Below are 19,288 nucleotides of genomic sequence, written 5' to 3' on the forward strand. Positions count from 1 at the left end.
AAGCTTCCTCCATTCAGTTTCTAGAAACACCTCAATTCTCTCCCAAGACTCTCATGCACTGCTTGTTCTGAACTCAAAAGGGGTTCCATTTTCCACTTCTGCTTTTGACACAGGACTCAAATACTTCCTACAATTTTCTCAGCAGCTTAGGATCAGCTGCACAGTGCTGAAAACCTCTGCCAATACTCTGTTGAATGTGAATCAGCATCTCCCCAAGTGTGAGCACACTCCTCAAGAGTGTGCTTGCTTCCATTATTTTTGTTACATACATGCACACTGAAGTAGCTGTAAGTCCACACATAAATCATCAACTTCTGCAACATCACCTTTGTGCTTAGATTCTTTCAAGACTTGGCTTCTTCAGTGCAAGTTCTACATTCAGTACAAGGCCTTGCCCACTGCTCATTGCTTCCTTGCAATTATTTAATTTAGCTCAAGCAGCATATGAGGGAAAAGATATCTCTAATAACAGGGAAGCAATAATATTCAAGAAATAATACCAAGATAACCAGCAGGGAAGAGTTCTTCATGATAAAGATGGCCACTATGGGTATGGTCTTCTTAAAGACAAAGGACAAGTACCAAAGAAATGATAATTCTATTCTATCTATGGAACTGTGTCCATCTGTGTCCTGCAGATCTCTGTGTTGAAAACTGTTGGGGAAAGGATGCAAAGCTGACACACAGCTCAGCTACAAAAGATCCATGACTAGCTAATGTTCCATATTGCTGCAGATCCCTGTGACAGTTGTCATTCCCCAGAGTAAGGCAGCACCTCAAATGATCTAACTTTTCAAAGACAAGTTCTCGAGCAGAGTCTGAAGTGCTGGCACAAACTCAGTTTTTTCTGAACCTTTGTCACTTGAAATCTCTTTATAATCACTGAATGAGAAACTTTGAGAAACCTGTTGCTTTATCTATTTCCTAAGTCTGTAGAGTCTGTCACAAGTTACTGATGAAGGAAAGGATTTCTCCTCCTGCTAGAAAAAAAGTCTTACTGTGACCAGTGTTCTTGCATGTGAATGTGTTTCTCCCCTTCTCGGCTTATGCCAGTTTGACTCAGAAAATGTGTGCAGTGGATTGAGCTGACAGGGATATGAAGGCAGAGACTTAAAGGACATCAAAAGTGTTAGCAGTATGAGCTCTGTATAAATAGTCTTACTGATACAAGTCTCCAAGCATCCTTTATCTTCTTGTACACAGAGATTAGAGGAAAGCTCAAATACTTAATTGTATGTCAAGTGCACAGTCAGCGATTAAGGGCTCAGTCTTTAAAAATGGAGGCTGCAGCACATCCATGCCTTGACGGAGACAATTCAGCTGCTATTTTAAACACAAGGCTTGACTGTCTGTTACTCTGCATGTTACATTGTTCCTCGCATCAAGGCAAAACACATAATGGTGATTTTTCCTCATTCCTCTTAAAAATACTGATCCACTCAATTGGTTCATCCCACAGCTTCAGTGACAGACTGATGAGAAAGTTCTCTCGCTTACAAGTACCCTAAAAATAGCAGCAGGATTGAACCTCTGAAATTGAGACCATGTACAAAAAGCAAGTCCTTGTAAGTCCTTAGGTGCACATAAGATAGAAAGAATAGCAAGCTCTGAGCAGGCATTCGTTTAACATGCTGGAATTCAGCAGAAGCTGGAATATCAGCTCGGTGTGTGCTGAGCTAAATGAGCTGCAGCAGGAAAAACACACACACACAATGCAGCAAAACAGAACTTGGTAATTTCCCCCCAACCCTGAGACTCCCACCCTTATTTCTGTGAAACATCATGTTCCTCAGTTACTGCATTTAAATTAGAAAATGAAACTAAGAAGAATAGAAGCCTTAATTCCTTTCCATCCTAAAAAACCCTATCATTAAATATGATCTCCAAGATTTTAAAACAGCTAAAGATACAAATGAGGAAATAGAGATTTGAGACATGCATCTAGAATGATTAATTTCACAGCATTTTGAAGATATGTAATGTAAGTATAGCAACTATGTGTTTCACTTAGACTACATAAGTAATGGAAAGTCCTGCAGTAGGAAAGGCATTCAGTGAAATGAATGTGAAATTATCTAGTATTAAGAATGGCTGTTCATCAGAATTATTTATTTTTTTTAAATGCCCTAAACAGTAAGAAAAATCCCTCTTTCATTTAGTTAAATAAATTTGGTAACACAGACAATTTTCTCTAGCCATAAATAAGCTGCAACTACCTCTATAGTTATGATTTTTCGTGTAATTCAGGCAATATGAAAAACAATAATTAATAGGAAATACTTGGGCTAAACAAGGTGAATTAAAAGTTGATGAATCAAGGAAACTGTTATAAGGAAACATGCAGCAGAATTGTACACACAAAAAAAGCAACAGCAACTAACAGATATTCCAAGTTTGATGTTAAAATAGCCTATTTTCTGACCAAGATCAACAGGATTAATGGATATTCATCATCTCTAAGAGGTAGCCCATTAGTTCTAATTGCCACTGTCGTCATCATCTATTATTGCATTCTATGGAAAAGCAGGACATGGAATTAAATAGCACTGTACAAACTAGGAAATTCATAATGCCAGGAAAAAACATATGGAAAAGGCTACTGTTTGCAAAATAGAGCCTGGAGGTGGGGGAATAAAACCCTTCACTACACTGAATATTAATGTCTACAGGCAACAACAACAACAAAAAATAACAGTGCCTGTATTATTTTAACTTATGTACCAAATTCACATATGAAAAGAGCAACTGTAAACTAAATGAAGAACAATCTCTTCTGAAACAAAAAGCTTGTTGTGAACTCCCAGACAGGAAAAAGAGAGGAAAATACAAAAGAATTTGCAGTCTCCTTGAGTCTTAGCTGACAAACATGATGACAACATCACTCTGAGGAATTAGGACATATTTGTAGAGCCTACTGCAAGCTTCAGCATATAAATATCTTTCAGTTTAATCTGCTGCAGAGAAAAATATTTATATATTTTTTAAACATCTGAAATTGAATTCTGAAAGGATTTCAGAAATACCTGTATTTTTCCCTGCATTTTGTCATAAAAGTCTTGGAAAGCTGATAGATACATTAAAAAAAATCCTTTAAGCTTTCCAAAAAACTATTCTCTTTCATACATTTATTATTTTTTCTTTATTTTAAAGACATTGATCAAACTCCTCTGCTTTGCTGCTGATCAGAAGCCAGATGCATAGCAGAGCTGATTGGGAGTTGTTGCTGATTATTTTTAGAAACAAATGTTTCAGCACTTTGGACAATACCCACTGTCAATTTATTAGAAATTATTCAAAAACTCATGGCAGAAAATGGCTCTGACTGACTAGCAGGGCTGCTTATTAGCCAGAAATGCAAGGAGGAGAGAGAGAATTCTGTTACTGTGGGTTCAGAACAAAAAGTTGTGGATGTGGAGCAGGAACGATTTCAATGAAGATCTTTAAGTTCATTTGGGTTTTATATGAAGCACAAATGGCTGTGTGGGAGGGAGGGAAAGAGAGAAAATTATGATTTGATGCAGCGAGTTGGTCCCACAACAACACAACAGTAGTGTTTGGGAAGACAGATGCTCAACAGACAGACAAGACTATAAACCACACAAAAGGAATTTTAAAAAACCCAACAAACCCCACCAAAACCAAACAAAACAAAACCCTCAAACCCCCAAAACAAGAAACCCAACCAAGACAAGCAAAAAAAAAAAAAATCCCAATGAAAAAGAGTTTTCTTGAAACCAGTTCTTCCATCACCTGCAAAAAACCCAACTATATGAACTTTTCAGATGGGTGGCTTAAGGAGTGACCAACCACAGTGCAAGAAGCAAGACTCTCATTTCCCCTGCTTAGCTTTGCAAAACCTATTTGAAAAAATGATGGCTTTATTTTTTATGTCAATCACTTTGCACTAAATCAGTCAGTCTGCTAAACAGGCAATATGTGCTGTTGTGGTTTAACCTCAGCCAGCAGCCCAGCCCCACGCAGCTCCTCGGCTGCTCCTCCTCCAGGAAGGACCAGGATGAGAACTGGTAAAGGTAAAAGCTGGAAAACTCCTGGGTAGAGATGAAGACAGTTTAACAGGAAGAGCAAAGCAAAACAAGGAATCAGTTCAGTGCTTCCCATGGCTGAGCAGATGTTCACACATCCCCAGGAGGGCAGGGCCCTATCACACAGAATGGTGACTCAGGGAGACAAAAAACACCACTCCAAATTGTCTCCCCCTTCCTTCTTTTTCCCCCACTTTATATACTGGGCATGATGTCACAGAGTCTGGAACATCCCTGTGGTCAGTGGGGGTCACCTGTCCTGGCTGTGTCTCCTCACAGTCTCCCCTGCACCCCCAGATCTCTCCCCAGCCTGGAAGTAGGAAAAGCAGGAAAGGCTTTGGCTCTGTGTGAGCCCCATTCAGCAATGACAAAAACATCTCTGTATCATCAACCTTGTGTTCAGCATGAATCCAAAACACTGGCCTATGCCATACAGTGTGAAGAAAATTAACTCTAGCTCAGCCAAAACCAGCAGGCATGCAATATTCACTCACTTGAGCCAGCTTTTCTCTTATGTACAAATGTTTGGGAAAAACATCTTGTTTTTCCGTTTGCTGAACACCAGTTGATTAACCAGCAGTGTTCTCCATTTCATGACCAGCAGAATGAGCTCATTTCTTGGAGCTGCAGTCAGTACACACTGAAAAGCAAACTATCTGTGGGGAGTTCATGATACTTGAAAATGTAAAAAGGTAAAAGCTGAACTTTACCCAGTTGAAAATAATTTGGTTTTTCAAGCACTAGCTTCAAAGTAAAAGTGGTATGTCAAGAAAAGAATAAGGTTGCCACCATCAAACAGTCAAATATTTAAACTTGAATCAGAACTAAACTCATGCCACTAGTATTTGTGTTTTAATTAATACAGAAATGGATCTGCTTATGTACCTTGTAATATACTCAGAAACTACACAGCAACTACTGTTTTCTTATGTATAACAATAATGTTTTCTGTGATGATGATCTCTATAGACTGGAGACTTCAAATAAAAGGAAGAAAAAAAATACCACTTCCATAAATAGATTTCATCCAAAAGAGATTTGGTTGCAAAGAACTTCTTGGGCAATTTCAAACAGTCCTGAATCTGACCTGTGAATTTTTACACAGTGACTGAATATCCACTCCACATACACAAATCCACATCTGCTTGATTAAATTAGACTGTCAGTCTCCTGAAGTAAAGCCACAGCCAAATGGCCCAAAGTTATACAAACGATCTCCAGCAGGAGGTTGAAAATCTGGCTCTGTACCTTCTTTGTAATTCAAATGATAGAATTGAAGCTCTCAAACAGAAAGACATTAAGAGAATTTATATTATAATTGCAATTGCTACTCAGAGATAAGCAGTAAATGTTCCCATAATACTTTACCTCTGGAAAGTCAGACACTTAATAGAGTATCACTCCAGCCTATGTCACCCCTGAAAGCTGACCTTGGAAATCTTCCTGTCCTATCAGGCCTTCTACAAACCACTACAAGAATTTACTAAGGGACAGATTTGCTCACATTGTTCTCAGTTCTTCCCATGAACTTCTCCATCCATTAAACCCTGAGATGAAGGCACACCTACGGGAGCAAAGCCTTCAGAAAAGGCCTTTTTTTTCCACGTGGAGACAAAAAGGTAAGGACTGAAGTGTCGCTAGTGGACACAAAACAGGAATGTAGATTCAATTACAACAGCCAAGGTTTCATCCCAATGAGGCAGAAACCATTATTTCAGGGTTTTTAAGCTGCTTTTATAAGGTGTTCTGATACAGGTTTAACATGATTGCTAAAGGAACAACACCTCTCTCATTCCATTGGTGGGAAAAGAGAAAAACACATTCAGAACATCTGTATACCACTGTTTTGGGAACCAAAAACCTCTTCACAAAACAGTCCTTGAGAGAGAAAAGTTTCCCAAAAGACTTTCCCTTGGGAAACAGGTCAGCCACTGACAGGCTGAAAACTCTCTCAGGCTCAGAAAATCATGTCCACACTGAAGCTGTAGTGTATCAGGTTTCTTACTGGAGAAACCTGGCTGAAAAAATACCTGAACTGCTGGAACTGTATCACTTTGCCTTTCTAACACAGAACAGCAGCAGTGAAGTAATGTTTGTAATGGAAAGATTGTAGACAGGTTGATAGACTCACCATGCCTTGGCTGAGCAGGAAAAATGGACAGCATGAATTGCTCTGAAGAGTGCTAATGTGCTAAGGAAGAGCAGGGAGGAACTTCAGTCTTTTTCCTTCTCCTGCATCTGTATTCTAAACAGCCTGAAAAAAACACTGAAAACATTTTCATCTCCTTGCTCATTGTAGCTAGAGGTGTAAAGATGAAATTTGGGGCTTAACTTTTAGAGTACTTTTGTTCTCCCTTCTAGGCCTTGGAAACTTTCTCCTAGGCATTGCTAATCTGGCTATGATGTCAAACAGCAAAATGTATATGCTATGTACTCTGAAGAGAAATAAACAGAAACACTTAGGCCTTATACATCGTTTGCAATGTGCCACAGTGCTTCAGTGAAGATAAAACATACAGTATTCTTGCAGAAGGCCTTAAAAATAGAAAAACAGCCTTGTGATTGTGAAAGCTAGGAATAAAGTTAATTACAATAGTACATCAGAAGCTGAACTATCAAGCATAAGCATGATAAGCCACATACAGTCCTGTGATCTTCCAAATTTATAAATAGTTCCAACATTTTTCAGAAATAGAAGGCAGATCTCAATGCTGAAGGTGCCAAACTCCAGTTTTATCTGGACCCATCTATCTACTTTTGGTTAATAACAACACGCAAGGAACAATATGGTTCAAGGCACACTTAGTATCTGTGAATTCACAGAATGAATAAACCAGTTCCACGTGGAGAAAACTTATTTGGGAAATCTTATCAGTTTTGCAGGAAATTGTTCTGCAAGCAGCAGAGAGAAGGAAGCATCATATTCTTTTATTTCTGTCCTTTAATATCCTAAACCTGTGCAGGCACCAGCACATCCCAGAGTAAGCCCAGGCACATGTATGTACTTCTGTCAAACAGTGTAAAAAAAAAAGTACTGTTCTAATTTCAGGGATTTTTTTCTCCACCAGCCAAACTTTCACAAAATAGACAATTGGCTTCCTCTTGGGGGGCACCTCCTCTCTGTGATGCTTTAATTGTCACAAGAATCAAAATTGTATCCAACTGCCTAATGACAGTATTGAGCAATCCAGCAGATGCTTTCAGAATCAATGAAAAAAATATTTAAATGATTTATTGTATGCAGTAAAATCTCTGTTAACAACAATTGCTGAAAAGAGTGTAAATCTCTCTTAATTTCTGCATAAAGGGAAAGATCATTCCCTCACAAAATAAAATACCTCACCATAAAAATTCTTCCAATTACTCACATAACTTTTCAACCAAGATATTTTAATAAGACATTCTTTTAATCCCTGCCTGTTTAATAAGACATTTGGTAGTTTATTATACCACCAGTGCACAATTCATTTTTGTAGCACAGCAACAATAAATAACACAAATGAAATCTCACAGCCTCCAGTGAAACAGTATTTGGAACACAATTACATGCGGTACACATCTTGCAAAAGATGCAGACTCAGTTTCAAATTTAGCAAAATGTGACCAGGAAATAAGTGCCTGGGACTTCACCACAGTGTTTGTTTGACCCTTTTCAGTCTTGAACTTTACTATTTGCCAGAAGCTGTTTCAGCTTATAAGAGTGTTAAGGCTCCTCTAGTGCTCTGTAAAGAATTAACTGCTCCATGAAGAGATGCTTTTAGAATCTTGCTGGTCTAATTTATGCTGTAACTTATTTTAGTTACTCAAAACTTTATTCTCTCTGGGCAAAGTTTCTCAGGATTTTAAACATCCACATGAAACAAATGATGTGTTTTCCATGCTTTAAATATACAGAGGTAGCTCCAAAGAAATGTGAGAGGAGATGATTTACTTGGAAACAAGGTATTCCCTGTCTTCTCTATGAAACTGGCTTTCTTCTTTTAGAAATACAAACAGTGCCAGCTTCTCCAGCCATATGCTCTCTGCCCTTATATACATTAAAAACATTGAGAGATCAGGTATGGATAGCTTTGATCTAATTCAGTAAAATCCTTTCTGGCTTTTCAGAAAAACCACAAACCATGTCAAAACCACATTAATTTACTCATAAATAAGACTGAATGGACTTAGGCTGACCCATAATTTAGTTGTGCAATACTAAAACTCCACTAGAGAACCATGCAGCATCTAGAACAGATGGACATATTTATTTCAAACCACTCTGACTTTAAAGGTTTAACACATTAGAAATTAAAGGGTTTCTAAGCACCTTATGTAAAATAGTAATACCTCAAGAGATACAAAGATCATACTTCCATCATGCAGCCGCTGTCTCTATTTTTGTCTGCAGACACCATGCTGATATGCACATCATATTATTAACAGCAAAACCAATGGAACAGAAATTCTCATGGACTTAATGCTAAGTAACTATAAAAGGTATGTATAAATACTATCAAAGTATACTGCATCAAATACTTCAAATGTATTCTTCTACTGGTCTATGTTGGTAATTTTCATGGATTAAGATTCTTAGATTAAGATATATTTCTGTACAATGACAGGATCTTGCTCTAAACTGAACCAGTCCATATTTTTAAATTAAATTATATCCTGATGGTTAGATTGTCCAGCGAGAATTTTTTTTAAAGTGTACATTTAATTCTTTTCACCCAGGTTGAGAACTACCTACCTCATAAAAATAAGTTTACTGTGAGAAAGAAATCTTCAAGACAAACAAAAATTTCCTGAAATTCCATGAGAAATTACCTTGGACAGTACTGGCTAGGAGAAGAAATACACTGGCCTGAAAATCACTGTGAAGTTTGTGCTTAAGAGACATGGATTCAGTGGTAAAAAACAGGATTTAAACAGTTTGTGCAAAACAGAATGAATCTCATTTCTCACTGTGGAATAGGACTTTGAATTATTTTACTCTCCTTCTAATATATAGCAGAAGTAATTTGATCTCATGAGAACTGAGTAAATGAATTCAGTTCACACTGACAAAATAAGTGATGAATGCTGTAAAGGCATGTAGCAGAGGTAAAGAGCACTAACTAGAATGTTTATGTTTTCTATATCTCCATGTTTGCACTCCGTCACATTATGTACCTCACACCATAACAATATTTTTGCTATTATGTAATGTAATTGTCTGATAATAGACAGTTATTAAAATAACCAATCCAACTAGAAATTAAATCTCAGAATGACAGAGCATTGCCTGTAATTACAACGCAGTTCTACTTCCACCCACGTTAGGCAGAGCTGCCCAAGTATCCTAATGCAGCAGTTAGTCTTTATTAATTGTATCTTAATGAGGATTCCTAGGACAAATTCAATATTGAAATTCAGAGTATAATCAAATGGTACATTATCTTAAATCAGCCTAAAATGAACAGTAACTGTCAAATGATGAATTCAAGAGTAAGCTGCCTGTAGTGGTAGGTATTAAGTCCCAGTTACTTGCAAAACCAAATGCCACTGCTCTATAATAAGCCAACTTCTGCAAAAATACTACCACAGGAACAACCAAGATGGCACTTAAATAAAATGGAATAACATTTGTGTCTCATCACTCTGACTACAAGTTATAGTAACTGCATCAGAAAATTAAAAGTGATAACCACCTCCTCACTACAGGAAAGTTCTGGGACATGGCCTACATCCCAAAGAAGGCAGTTTCCTAACAACTCGTAGGCAGGAGTTTGTTGTGCTTTGAGTGATGCTGTCACCAGCCCTGCTGGAAAAAGCAGCTGCCTAATGCAGATGTGTGAAACAAACTAGAACCTGGAAATTCCTTTGCAAAGGAGAAGCATCTGGGAGGCACTGGGAGGAAGGGTGAGAGATACTTGGGCTTATTTAAAAGCCAGAACCCCACCTTGCTCAAATAGACACTGAGCTTAGTAGGACCTGAAGGGCTCTCACAGTTCAACACAACACAACAGCAGCTGTGGCTTGAACATTTAGCATCTAAAGCAGGGCACCAAGGGACACACAGAGAAATTAAGTTCTGTGAAGTTGGTAAAAGGAATATCCAGGAAGGATCTATTTTTACAAAAACAATTAATAGCTTAAAAGAGACTTATACCATTTAAAAAGATTTATGCAAGGTGGAATAATAGATAATTTAATTTCTTCTTTTTTCTTCAAGTCTGCAGGTTCCTTGGTCTACTCCAATTTTTCCCTCTGCTAGACCTTAAAAACCAAAATTTAACAGAAGTATACAGTAGAATTAGACTATTCAGATACACCAACAAGATACATTGGATAAATTTGACTTAGATTAGATACATAACATTCAGTAGTACATACAGGGCTAACCAGCATTACCTGAAATCAAGGTTGAAGAAGGTAAACCACATGAGCCATGCAATGTTACAACTTCTGAGAACCAAACTGAGAATTTTTTTTCAGTTGAATTAGGCACAAAATGAGGCAAGATTAGAGTCTGATTTGTCTTATGCAGGCACTGCTTATCTCTATTTGACTACTATCCCTAGCAAAATAATGGAATTCGCTGGAGACATTGCCCCAAATAAATAATCACTTTTAAAAGATTAAAGAAGCCATTAACATGGATTGACTTTGTCCCAGCAGAACAGAGCAATGCAATCTGTTCAGTGCTGGTGATCTGGCAAGGGCAAATCAAAGTAGTCTGACACCCAAGTAGAGAGACAGGAACTCGCACATGCTGAGAGCAGTGTCCAAACTCACAAGGACTTCTGAAGTGACAATGGCTCCAAAGGAAAAATTCTATATTCAACACATGGATACAGCTGCTTCTCCATGATCAAAATGGATACTTATACAATTCTCAGCAAGAATCACAAAGATTTTACTAATACCATACTTAATCCTCAAAAGCTTAAATAAAATCCAGTATGCACAGAGGAGAGTGGAGCTTGGAAAAAATTTGTGCATCAGCTATAGAGAGAACTGATGAGCTCAGCAATAGTTCAAGAGCCTTAAGACAGTTTGGAACATCAAGTCCCACTTCTGAAAGGAAGAGACAAAGAATCTGTGTTCAAGCAGAGACAGACATGGAATCTATGTTCAAGCAGAGACCTCTGGCAGTCAGATACAAAAAAACCCCACAACACCTAAAAAAAAAAATCCCCCAAAACAACAAAGGAACTGGAGAAATTAGTGCTTGAAAGTAAGAAAGAAAGATTTGTGAATTGTAACTTTGCTTTTTTCCTTATCCACACACAATCCAGTCTGTTTACAAGCATTTGGTATGAAGGTCTGCTTGAAAGTAAACATTTTTCAGAAGATATTGCATTTGTTTTTGTTTAAATTAGTCCTGAATTAATTCACAACTGTCATATTTGTAGATGCACAAGTGCTTAGGCCTGAGTGCAGTATGTGGGAACACTGCCCAGAAGCTTGAACTGACACACCTGTACAAGGTACTGAGATGATGTGAAAACTGAGGTAACACAGAAGTGGAAGGCTGGGAAAACCTGGAGAAATGAAGGCAAGACATGAGAAAGAGTTATCATGAGGAAGAGGGAGAAGGACAATGTTTCTATAGCAAACTGTGTTTCATTACTCTCTATTGTGGTTGAGAAAGTTCTTTGCAGTGAATTTCAAACCCAAGGTTAAGCTTCAAAATTAGAAACAAATCCATTAAATGAAGATGCCAGTGCAGAATTAAGTGAAGAATGCCCATGCTGCAGTGCTAGGGACTGTCAGGAGTTCTGCTGGGACTCCTTCACAATCATGGTGAACAATGACAGAAAACTTCATCTGTAGTAACGGAGAATTAATCTCCATGACGTATTTTAGAGTGAATTTAGCAATTCAAAGTTAAAAATACAGTTCCCATGTACTTAATTTTAGTATAATGTTCAAGACAGATGCTCTGCATCCAAATCAAAGCTACAGACCAGTTTCTCATACTTTTCATGTGTACATGGTAGAGAGTAATTATTTTCAGCTCCATTCAGTTTGCTGCTTTCATTTGCTGAAGGTCCTCCCTAGCACTTTCATGGATCTCATGTGGCAGGGGAGGCAAAAGCAGTAGAGAAGAACCTCTCAATCCATCACTGCTGCCAAAGAAGTGTTATGTGCAACATTCTTCCAGGGAAGAGAGAGTTCTGTGTGAAGGGTTTGGTTTAAGCAATGTAGCAACACTGAGAAGCTCTACAGCAAAAGCAGGGACAAAATCTGACTCACCATGATAGGTTCTGCTTGCAAAAGTCTCCCTTCTCTCCTGCATGCCCTAACTCATTTTGGTGAAGCAAACGAGGCAGGCATCCACACCAGCAAGCCCACCTTCTCCCTGGAGGAAGGACAGAGAAGTCAGCAAGGAAAAGGCAACTCAGAGCAGGTGAATATCAGCTAGACAGCAGCTATTCAGCAAACACTGTTCTGTTCACTGCCCTGACCAAGGGGGGTCACTCTGGGGATCTTCTGTTCAAGCCTCACAATGGGTTATTACACCATGTTATTACAGAATGAACTGCTAAGAAATACAAAAGCAAAGAACTGAGCCCCAAACAGCTTCTGCAGTGACACATCAACTGCAGCATCAGTGCAGTTGTCTAACGTGGACACGATATGGATGATTTTAGGAACTTATGCAGCATCCAAGCTTTAGGAAACACAGATAAAGGTTCATTTAATGAGTAACAATGCATCATCCATCAGCTCTGTGTAGCCACAGGCAACAGGCATGCTGGTAGCCTGTTAATACTATTAGTTGGTTTCTTTGGTTGGTTACACTTAATTGTTGTCAACAAGAAAACAAATAAAAATTTTTGTTTACGTCACCACATCATTATGCTCAGCATTCCAAAACAACTACCTGGCAGATGTTGATTTGAGGGGTGGAGGGGATGTTGATAGCTACTCACAGGAATGAGGTAGGTAGGCCCCTTCTTCTGTTTCTAATATGTTTGCCTATTTAGGAAGGCAAGAGGCAACTGTCCAGCTGATTTACTTCTGATTTTGAATCTCTGCAGTATCATGTGCCTGTGAGGATGGAGAGAAGAGCAGAAAAAGTTTTACTGTTTTATTCCAAAAGTGACACTAATTTGCTGTTCTGTATCCATTTGTCATATTCACTACACAGCCTGACCCTGGAATACTTTTCTGTAGTACTATTGTGGAAAAAACAATTCTATGCTATTTACATCAAATGGCAGCTTCTTAGGAATCCAGCCCCCTTCCCCTTTGGTTTAGATAAACAGAGGAAATACACCTCAAAATCCAGTTTAGAGGGCTGGTTTTCTACCAGTTTGACCAGCACTGTCAGTGGTAGAACTGAGTCAAATAGTCTAGTAGATCAAATATATTTAGTTCCTTACTACATATGAAAAATTCACCTGCAGTTTGAAAATTACTCATTTTGTTCAAAAAAACTAATATGATTTTTTTAAAAAAGAACAGTATCCCCAAAACCAACAAGCACTGCAGACTGCTCTAAAAGAATTCTCAATATTAATTAAATTAACCATGAAACATAGACCCAAGTGGTTTAATGAGCTTTATCTCAAGTGTTTTGCATCCTGACTAGATATGTGAGCATGTTGTAATTTATACAGCTTTAATCTGCTTTACCTGCTAAGAGAGCAAAAATTATATGCACATACTCTTATTTTACAGCCTGTTTAGCAATACTGTAACCAAATGTCATTTTTTTCTCTGACACTGACTAAATATTGTTTCTCTATTAGCCTGTTCACCATTAATCAAAGCCTTCCATGTGTGCTGTTCCTAAAGAGTTGTGAGTGTGCAGCAGCCTAGCAGGATGAGAGGGCACCAGGGCAGCACAGCAGCATTACTGGTAAGGACTACTCAGAGTGCCACTGTCCATCAAAGTCCCCCTTGGTCTCTCTGAAGGCCCAATAAAAAGAGCTGTTCCAATTGCAGAGGTTAAAAGAGAGCCAGAACAGATTTCTCTCTAGATAGCAAAAACCTGAAGGAGAAAATTAATACATAAGGGGCTGCAGAGAATAGTCTCTTGTGATTTCTTTGCTTCCTGTTAACACCATTGCTGTACGTCTGCATGCATCCACTAGGTAATAAAACAGAGGTTAGGAAAATGAGAGAAAGAATAGTGGTGTCATCCTAATTGGGTTTAATTCTTATGACAGCACAAACAATGGGCATGAAGATACAAAACGTGTCTTTCAATGAAGAGGCTTGAGCAAAAGCCACAACTTCTTACAAGTGTGAACTACAGATTTAAATGACATTGTAATTGCCAATACAAGCAGTGAATTTGACCTCAGTGTTCAATTCTACATTCAGCTATTTGATGATTCATCCATAATGAAAGAAAAACAAATGGCACTGGAGTCAAACTGAAACAATCGCAAGACAATTTTTCTGGAAAGAACATGAAACATTTACAGTAAGTTCCTATAGAGGTTATTAATACTTTCAAAATTCAACCTGAGTCTTGCTTATGGCATAACCAAGATGTGACAATCTCTGATGACTCATGAGGGTTTTGGTGACAGAAGCAGTGTCACCAAGATATTGGGAAGCTTTCTGTACATTCCCTTTAGCTCCCAGAGCACGTGTCATTTCAAGGCAGCTGTCTGGTTATGTGTCAGCATCTGCAGTAACAGCATGAAGTAACAGAAAACACAGCAAATGTCTGACTGGTCAACAACTAGGGACACCTTTTTACAAGGGAAAACTCTCTTTTTAAGACCTGCACACTACACATAGTTCTTTATCACAAAAAGCAAAGGCACTTTTCCAGGCCCATCCTGGAAAGATACCAAATCTCAGCTCTCAGGTTTATCAATTATCTACATTCATCTTCTGAAATAAAATAGATATGATCTGAATTGAACCAACAATGGATGTTATTGTTGTTATTGTGGATTCCCAGTCTCCACATATCTGCCTTATAGCATTTTCCCAGCAAAAGTAGTCTGCACTGACTCAAAGCTGATGCTAACACTCAGAAGACCTGAACAGGTGGATTCCTCTTCCTTCTCTGTGCCACTGGTTTGGGCCATCTGGTGACACCTGCTCTGGTGATTGTCTGAGGGGTTTGTAAACATGACTGAGAAATAAATACAAGATCATGAAGCTTGTTTTTGCCTCCCCAAAACTGTGAACACCTACACTTTATTGAAAAAATTCATCTTGCAAAAACACTATTAAATAAGTAGCTCTTTTTTTCCCCTAGCCACTGAAAGCTCAGAATTCTCAAATTAATGGGAATGTATGTCCTTGATTCATTCATTCCTAGGTGGCAGAAGATGAATGACTTTTGACATTTATATTCCTAATTTCTGATGATTTCTAGTTAACTTATCTGCCCTAAATTTCTGAGAAAAAGCTATTTCTGAGTCTTATACACATCAAAGCCCCCCAACAGTAACTGAAAACCATCACAAAGCAACTTACAGGCATATAGACACTTCAGTGGTGGGCTGCAGCAGGAAAATCTATTGCTAGAGAGCTGCACAAACTTCAGCAATCCAGTGGAGTGTACTGCAGCTAACAGAACTACCTACCCTTCTGAAAGAATACAAAAGCAAACACTTGTTGCTCTCTTACACTCTGCACCAACCATCCAGTTTGCTGACTTCACAGGAAAACACAGCTTCACCCTTCCAGATGTTTTTACAATACTTCATCAACTTCACAGGGACAGCTTCACCTTTACAAATAATAAATGCAACTTTACTTTTAAAAAATAATATTTTATTAACTGCAAAGCACACCTGTGGGTACAAAACCTGACAAGTTCCCAGCCTAACACTAGACCACACAGTATACAGGGATTCGTAAAGACTCACAGCACAAAGTGCAATCTCCTATTGATTTTAGCTTCATCTCATGAGACCCATTTTCCTTTAAATCCTATTTCACCCAATAAAGCCATTTTCCAATTGCCACTCTCCTGATAATGCTAAAAAAAACCAAAACATCTGACTTAGAGGTTAGTGAGAGCTTCCCGTAAAAACTGGGAACCTGCTACTGCTTTATAAAGTTAAAGAACCATTGTTTCCTCCTCAATCAGCTTCTTGGAACTGAGGATTGAGGGAGAAGAAGGGGGGACAGTGGCCTGGCTCCCCACCATGGCACAGCTGAGCCATGGGAAGGGCAGGGGGCTGCCCTCAAAGAACCACTCGGGTGGTCCATCTGTGCCTGTCTAGGATTCTTCTGGCAGCTTCTCGGGGGTGAGATGTGGGCAGGAGGAAGAATGGATCAAAGACACCAAAAGATGCACAAATCTGTGCTTTCCTCAGTGATTGCTTCTACACCATGAAATAACAGCAGAGACAGCCTGACCTCTGTGCAAGGGAAAGCAATTAAGGAAAAAGAAAAATGACTAAGGGAAATTCTCCCTATGATTTAATGAAAGCTGTGTGTCTGCGTAAGAATGTATCTTGAACCACAGGCAATAACCCTTCAATCACTCAAAATAGGTACCTATAGCCCATATGTCATTGAAGATTTTCCAAAGAACAATTACTCAAAATCCCTTTAGAGGAAAACCAAAAGCTATGAAACCATCTTTCTTGTTTTTCAGAGATGCTCTAAGTGGAAAACATGATGATTATATGATGAGCTGTCACTCGGCTACAACCCACTCTGTTCTATTACTGCTTGCTCCAGCTACTTTAACATTCAGTCAGCTCAGTTACCTTTTATACTCATGGTATGCAGGAATTATCAAATGCCCTTTACAGCACAGGGCAATCCTTGCCCTCAGAGTCCAAACTGATTTGATCTCTTTGTGTTTTACTGGAATTGAGGACTGCATTGTGAAAGAGAGTAGGAACCCTGTCTCCATATCAGCTGAATTCCTGCACCACACATACTTTCCTCTGCCCTTCCTTTTGCTCTCTAGAAGACTGAGGTTACAGAGTACAGTGCACCATTTGCATATCAAAAGCATAGCACTTTACATAAAAAACTAAAAGCAGGCACTTTTCTGGTTTCAGTGACTAAGAGCTCAAGATTTCCTTCCTCTAAACTTGTAATTTCAAATTCAGGTGTAACTCAGTTCATCAAGACTGGTTCAGATAAATATTTGAAAAATTAAGAAGCTTCCCCACTACCAGTGTTACCTGATACTTTTTTGCCAGAGACATTTTCTTTCCAGACCCTCTTCTTCTGTAGCAGTTAAAGACTTCACTGTCTTACCTGAAAGAGAATGAACAAATGAGAAATGTGCAAACAAGTTCAAAGACCATAAAGAAACAATTCTTATTAATCTCAAGCTATATATAACTTGTCTGGATGCTGCATGGTGCTACCTCACTTACTGGGGGGTTTCAGTATCTTCTTCTAGGGGGCCTCCCTGGGCTCAGGTGTGTCAGATTTTATCATTAAAAGAAGCAGGATGACTCTCTGCTCCACCTTACACCATCTAACAAAAGAATACATACACAAAATACTATACCAGGTTACTGCAGCCTTATGCTGAGGCAACAACCTTGCCCTAAGTTTCTACACGGAGGTGCCTTTTCTGAAACAAAATGTCCAAGCCTGGTGTTAACAGACACAAGTTGTTAGTGCAGGACAGTGAGCACACCATGAACTCCTGACTTGTGACCTTCATCAAGCTCCAAGACAGTCAGCCTTGATATTTTATTATGCACCAGCTTTTCTCAGCAGGAGGCAGAGTTGATTCAAGCACAAAGCTGCTGAAGTTGACATGTCCCTAATTGTATCACCCCTAACCTTTATATTCTTGATCAGATCAACTGCTACCGACCTAAAACCACCATCCACCCCTCAGGAAGTAGGTGGGAAAATGAATACAAGAATACAAAGATATTCACAGTTCTGTTTCTGATAAAGACCCTTCCTACATCTTAATAGGGATGTGCAGCCTTGTGCCTGGCATGCCACAGACAGGGGAGACTAAAAACACAAGCTATGGGATCCTTGTGAGGGATAAAAGCTCTGTGTTGCCCCCCTGCCCTTTTTACGGATGATCACACACAACACACAGGTGAGTGCAAAAAGGCTCCAAAACGGGTAAGAAAAAGATACAAACATGTCCCTCTCCCCCTAATGTGACTGTGAGATGTGACATCAATTTTAATGACTTCCTTGCCTGGAAACGTACCTGGCCACCCACGCAGGTAGACAGAGTGATGAGGTGGGGATGGAGAATGAATGACTCAGAAAAATCCCAGCTGTTTACCACGGTGTCTCACTACTCCCAACACCAACAGCAGTGGGTGGTGCTCGAGCTGTCCTTGACCCTGCCAAATCCTTCTTCCACTATTTCTCACCATTGGAAATGCTGATGTGTTTCCAAGTCCTACCAAGAATGCATTACCAATTTCATGAGGAAGATCTATCTGCTTCAGATGGTTTAAAAGAAAAATAGGCAATTCTCATGCTCAGGAGAATCATGCTATAGTATGAGTGCACTGGATTACACATTCCTTTGACCTGTTTATCATTCATTACTCACCTAAAACCCTTGTTAATCCTCAGAGATATCTGATCTGTTTCCCTATATGTCTTCAATTAGAGTCAGACCATTTAAAGAAACTGCACTGGATCAGAAACAAGATCAGTATTTAAAATCAGTCTCGGCAAATGTCCTTCCATTTTCCATCCATTTTTTACTTAAAGCACACAGCATAATGGCAAGCTCATTAAATACAACACAAAAGTGTTTATGAGTACATTGTTTTTTTGCATAGGAAACTTAGTCCCCTTTCCTTTTAAAAAAATGTTTGCAAATTTTCACACACATTTCTGTACTAATGCTCTGTGCCTCACACAAAGCCAGTCCTGTCAGGACCACATTTGAAGAGAGAAGGATCAGAACAGTGGATGCATAAAGACACCTAAGGCTTATAGGGCTACCACTCACCTCAAATGCCATGTCCTTTTATTGCTCTTTCAGCAATAAAAGGGAGAACCTCCTAGAAGTGCAAGTTTGCCTTGGCTTCTGAAGTCACACATCTTACAGTTAATAGTTCTCTTAAACGGTTGCCAAAGTAGAGACTGAATTTGTTAATGATTTGGACAAAACTGCACCCATTTTTCTACAAAGACTCGCTTTTGTGGGTTCTAGATGTGTGCTGATTCTTCCAAGACCCTGAAAAGCCGTTCAGGAACCCAGGTTCGCCAGTCTAACTGCACCTGGCTGGTTGGAGACAAGTGGGAGAAAAGCAGTCACCTTTCAGTACATTAGTCCTGCTCTCTGACAGTCTACACCAAACACTAAGGAAAGAAAAGGATTTTCCTACAAAATT

The 19,288-nt window shown here is 39.0% G+C and overlaps 1 protein-coding gene across 4 annotated transcripts in view; it reads right to left on the reverse strand.

Moving 5' to 3' along the window:
- Positions 1-19,288, reverse strand: part of OTUD7A (OTU deubiquitinase 7A) — a 107,661-nt gene that overhangs the window by 54,785 nt on the left and 33,588 nt on the right. For 3 of the 4 annotated variants that reach the window (XM_058846837.1, XM_058846839.1, XM_058846836.1), the window contains exons 2-4: positions 17,135-17,210; positions 12,947-13,064; positions 12,267-12,372 (exon numbers count right to left, since the gene is read on the reverse strand). The gene's annotated coding sequence lies outside the window, so the exon portion shown is untranslated. The remainder of the gene's footprint in view (positions 1-12,266; positions 12,373-12,946; positions 13,065-17,134; positions 17,211-19,288) is intronic. The other variant, XM_058846838.1, reaches the window with a different exon arrangement.

This window comes from Poecile atricapillus, chromosome 11, assembly GCF_030490865.1.
Source record: "Poecile atricapillus isolate bPoeAtr1 chromosome 11, bPoeAtr1.hap1, whole genome shotgun sequence".
NCBI classification, from domain to species: Eukaryota; Metazoa; Chordata; class Aves; order Passeriformes; family Paridae; genus Poecile; species Poecile atricapillus.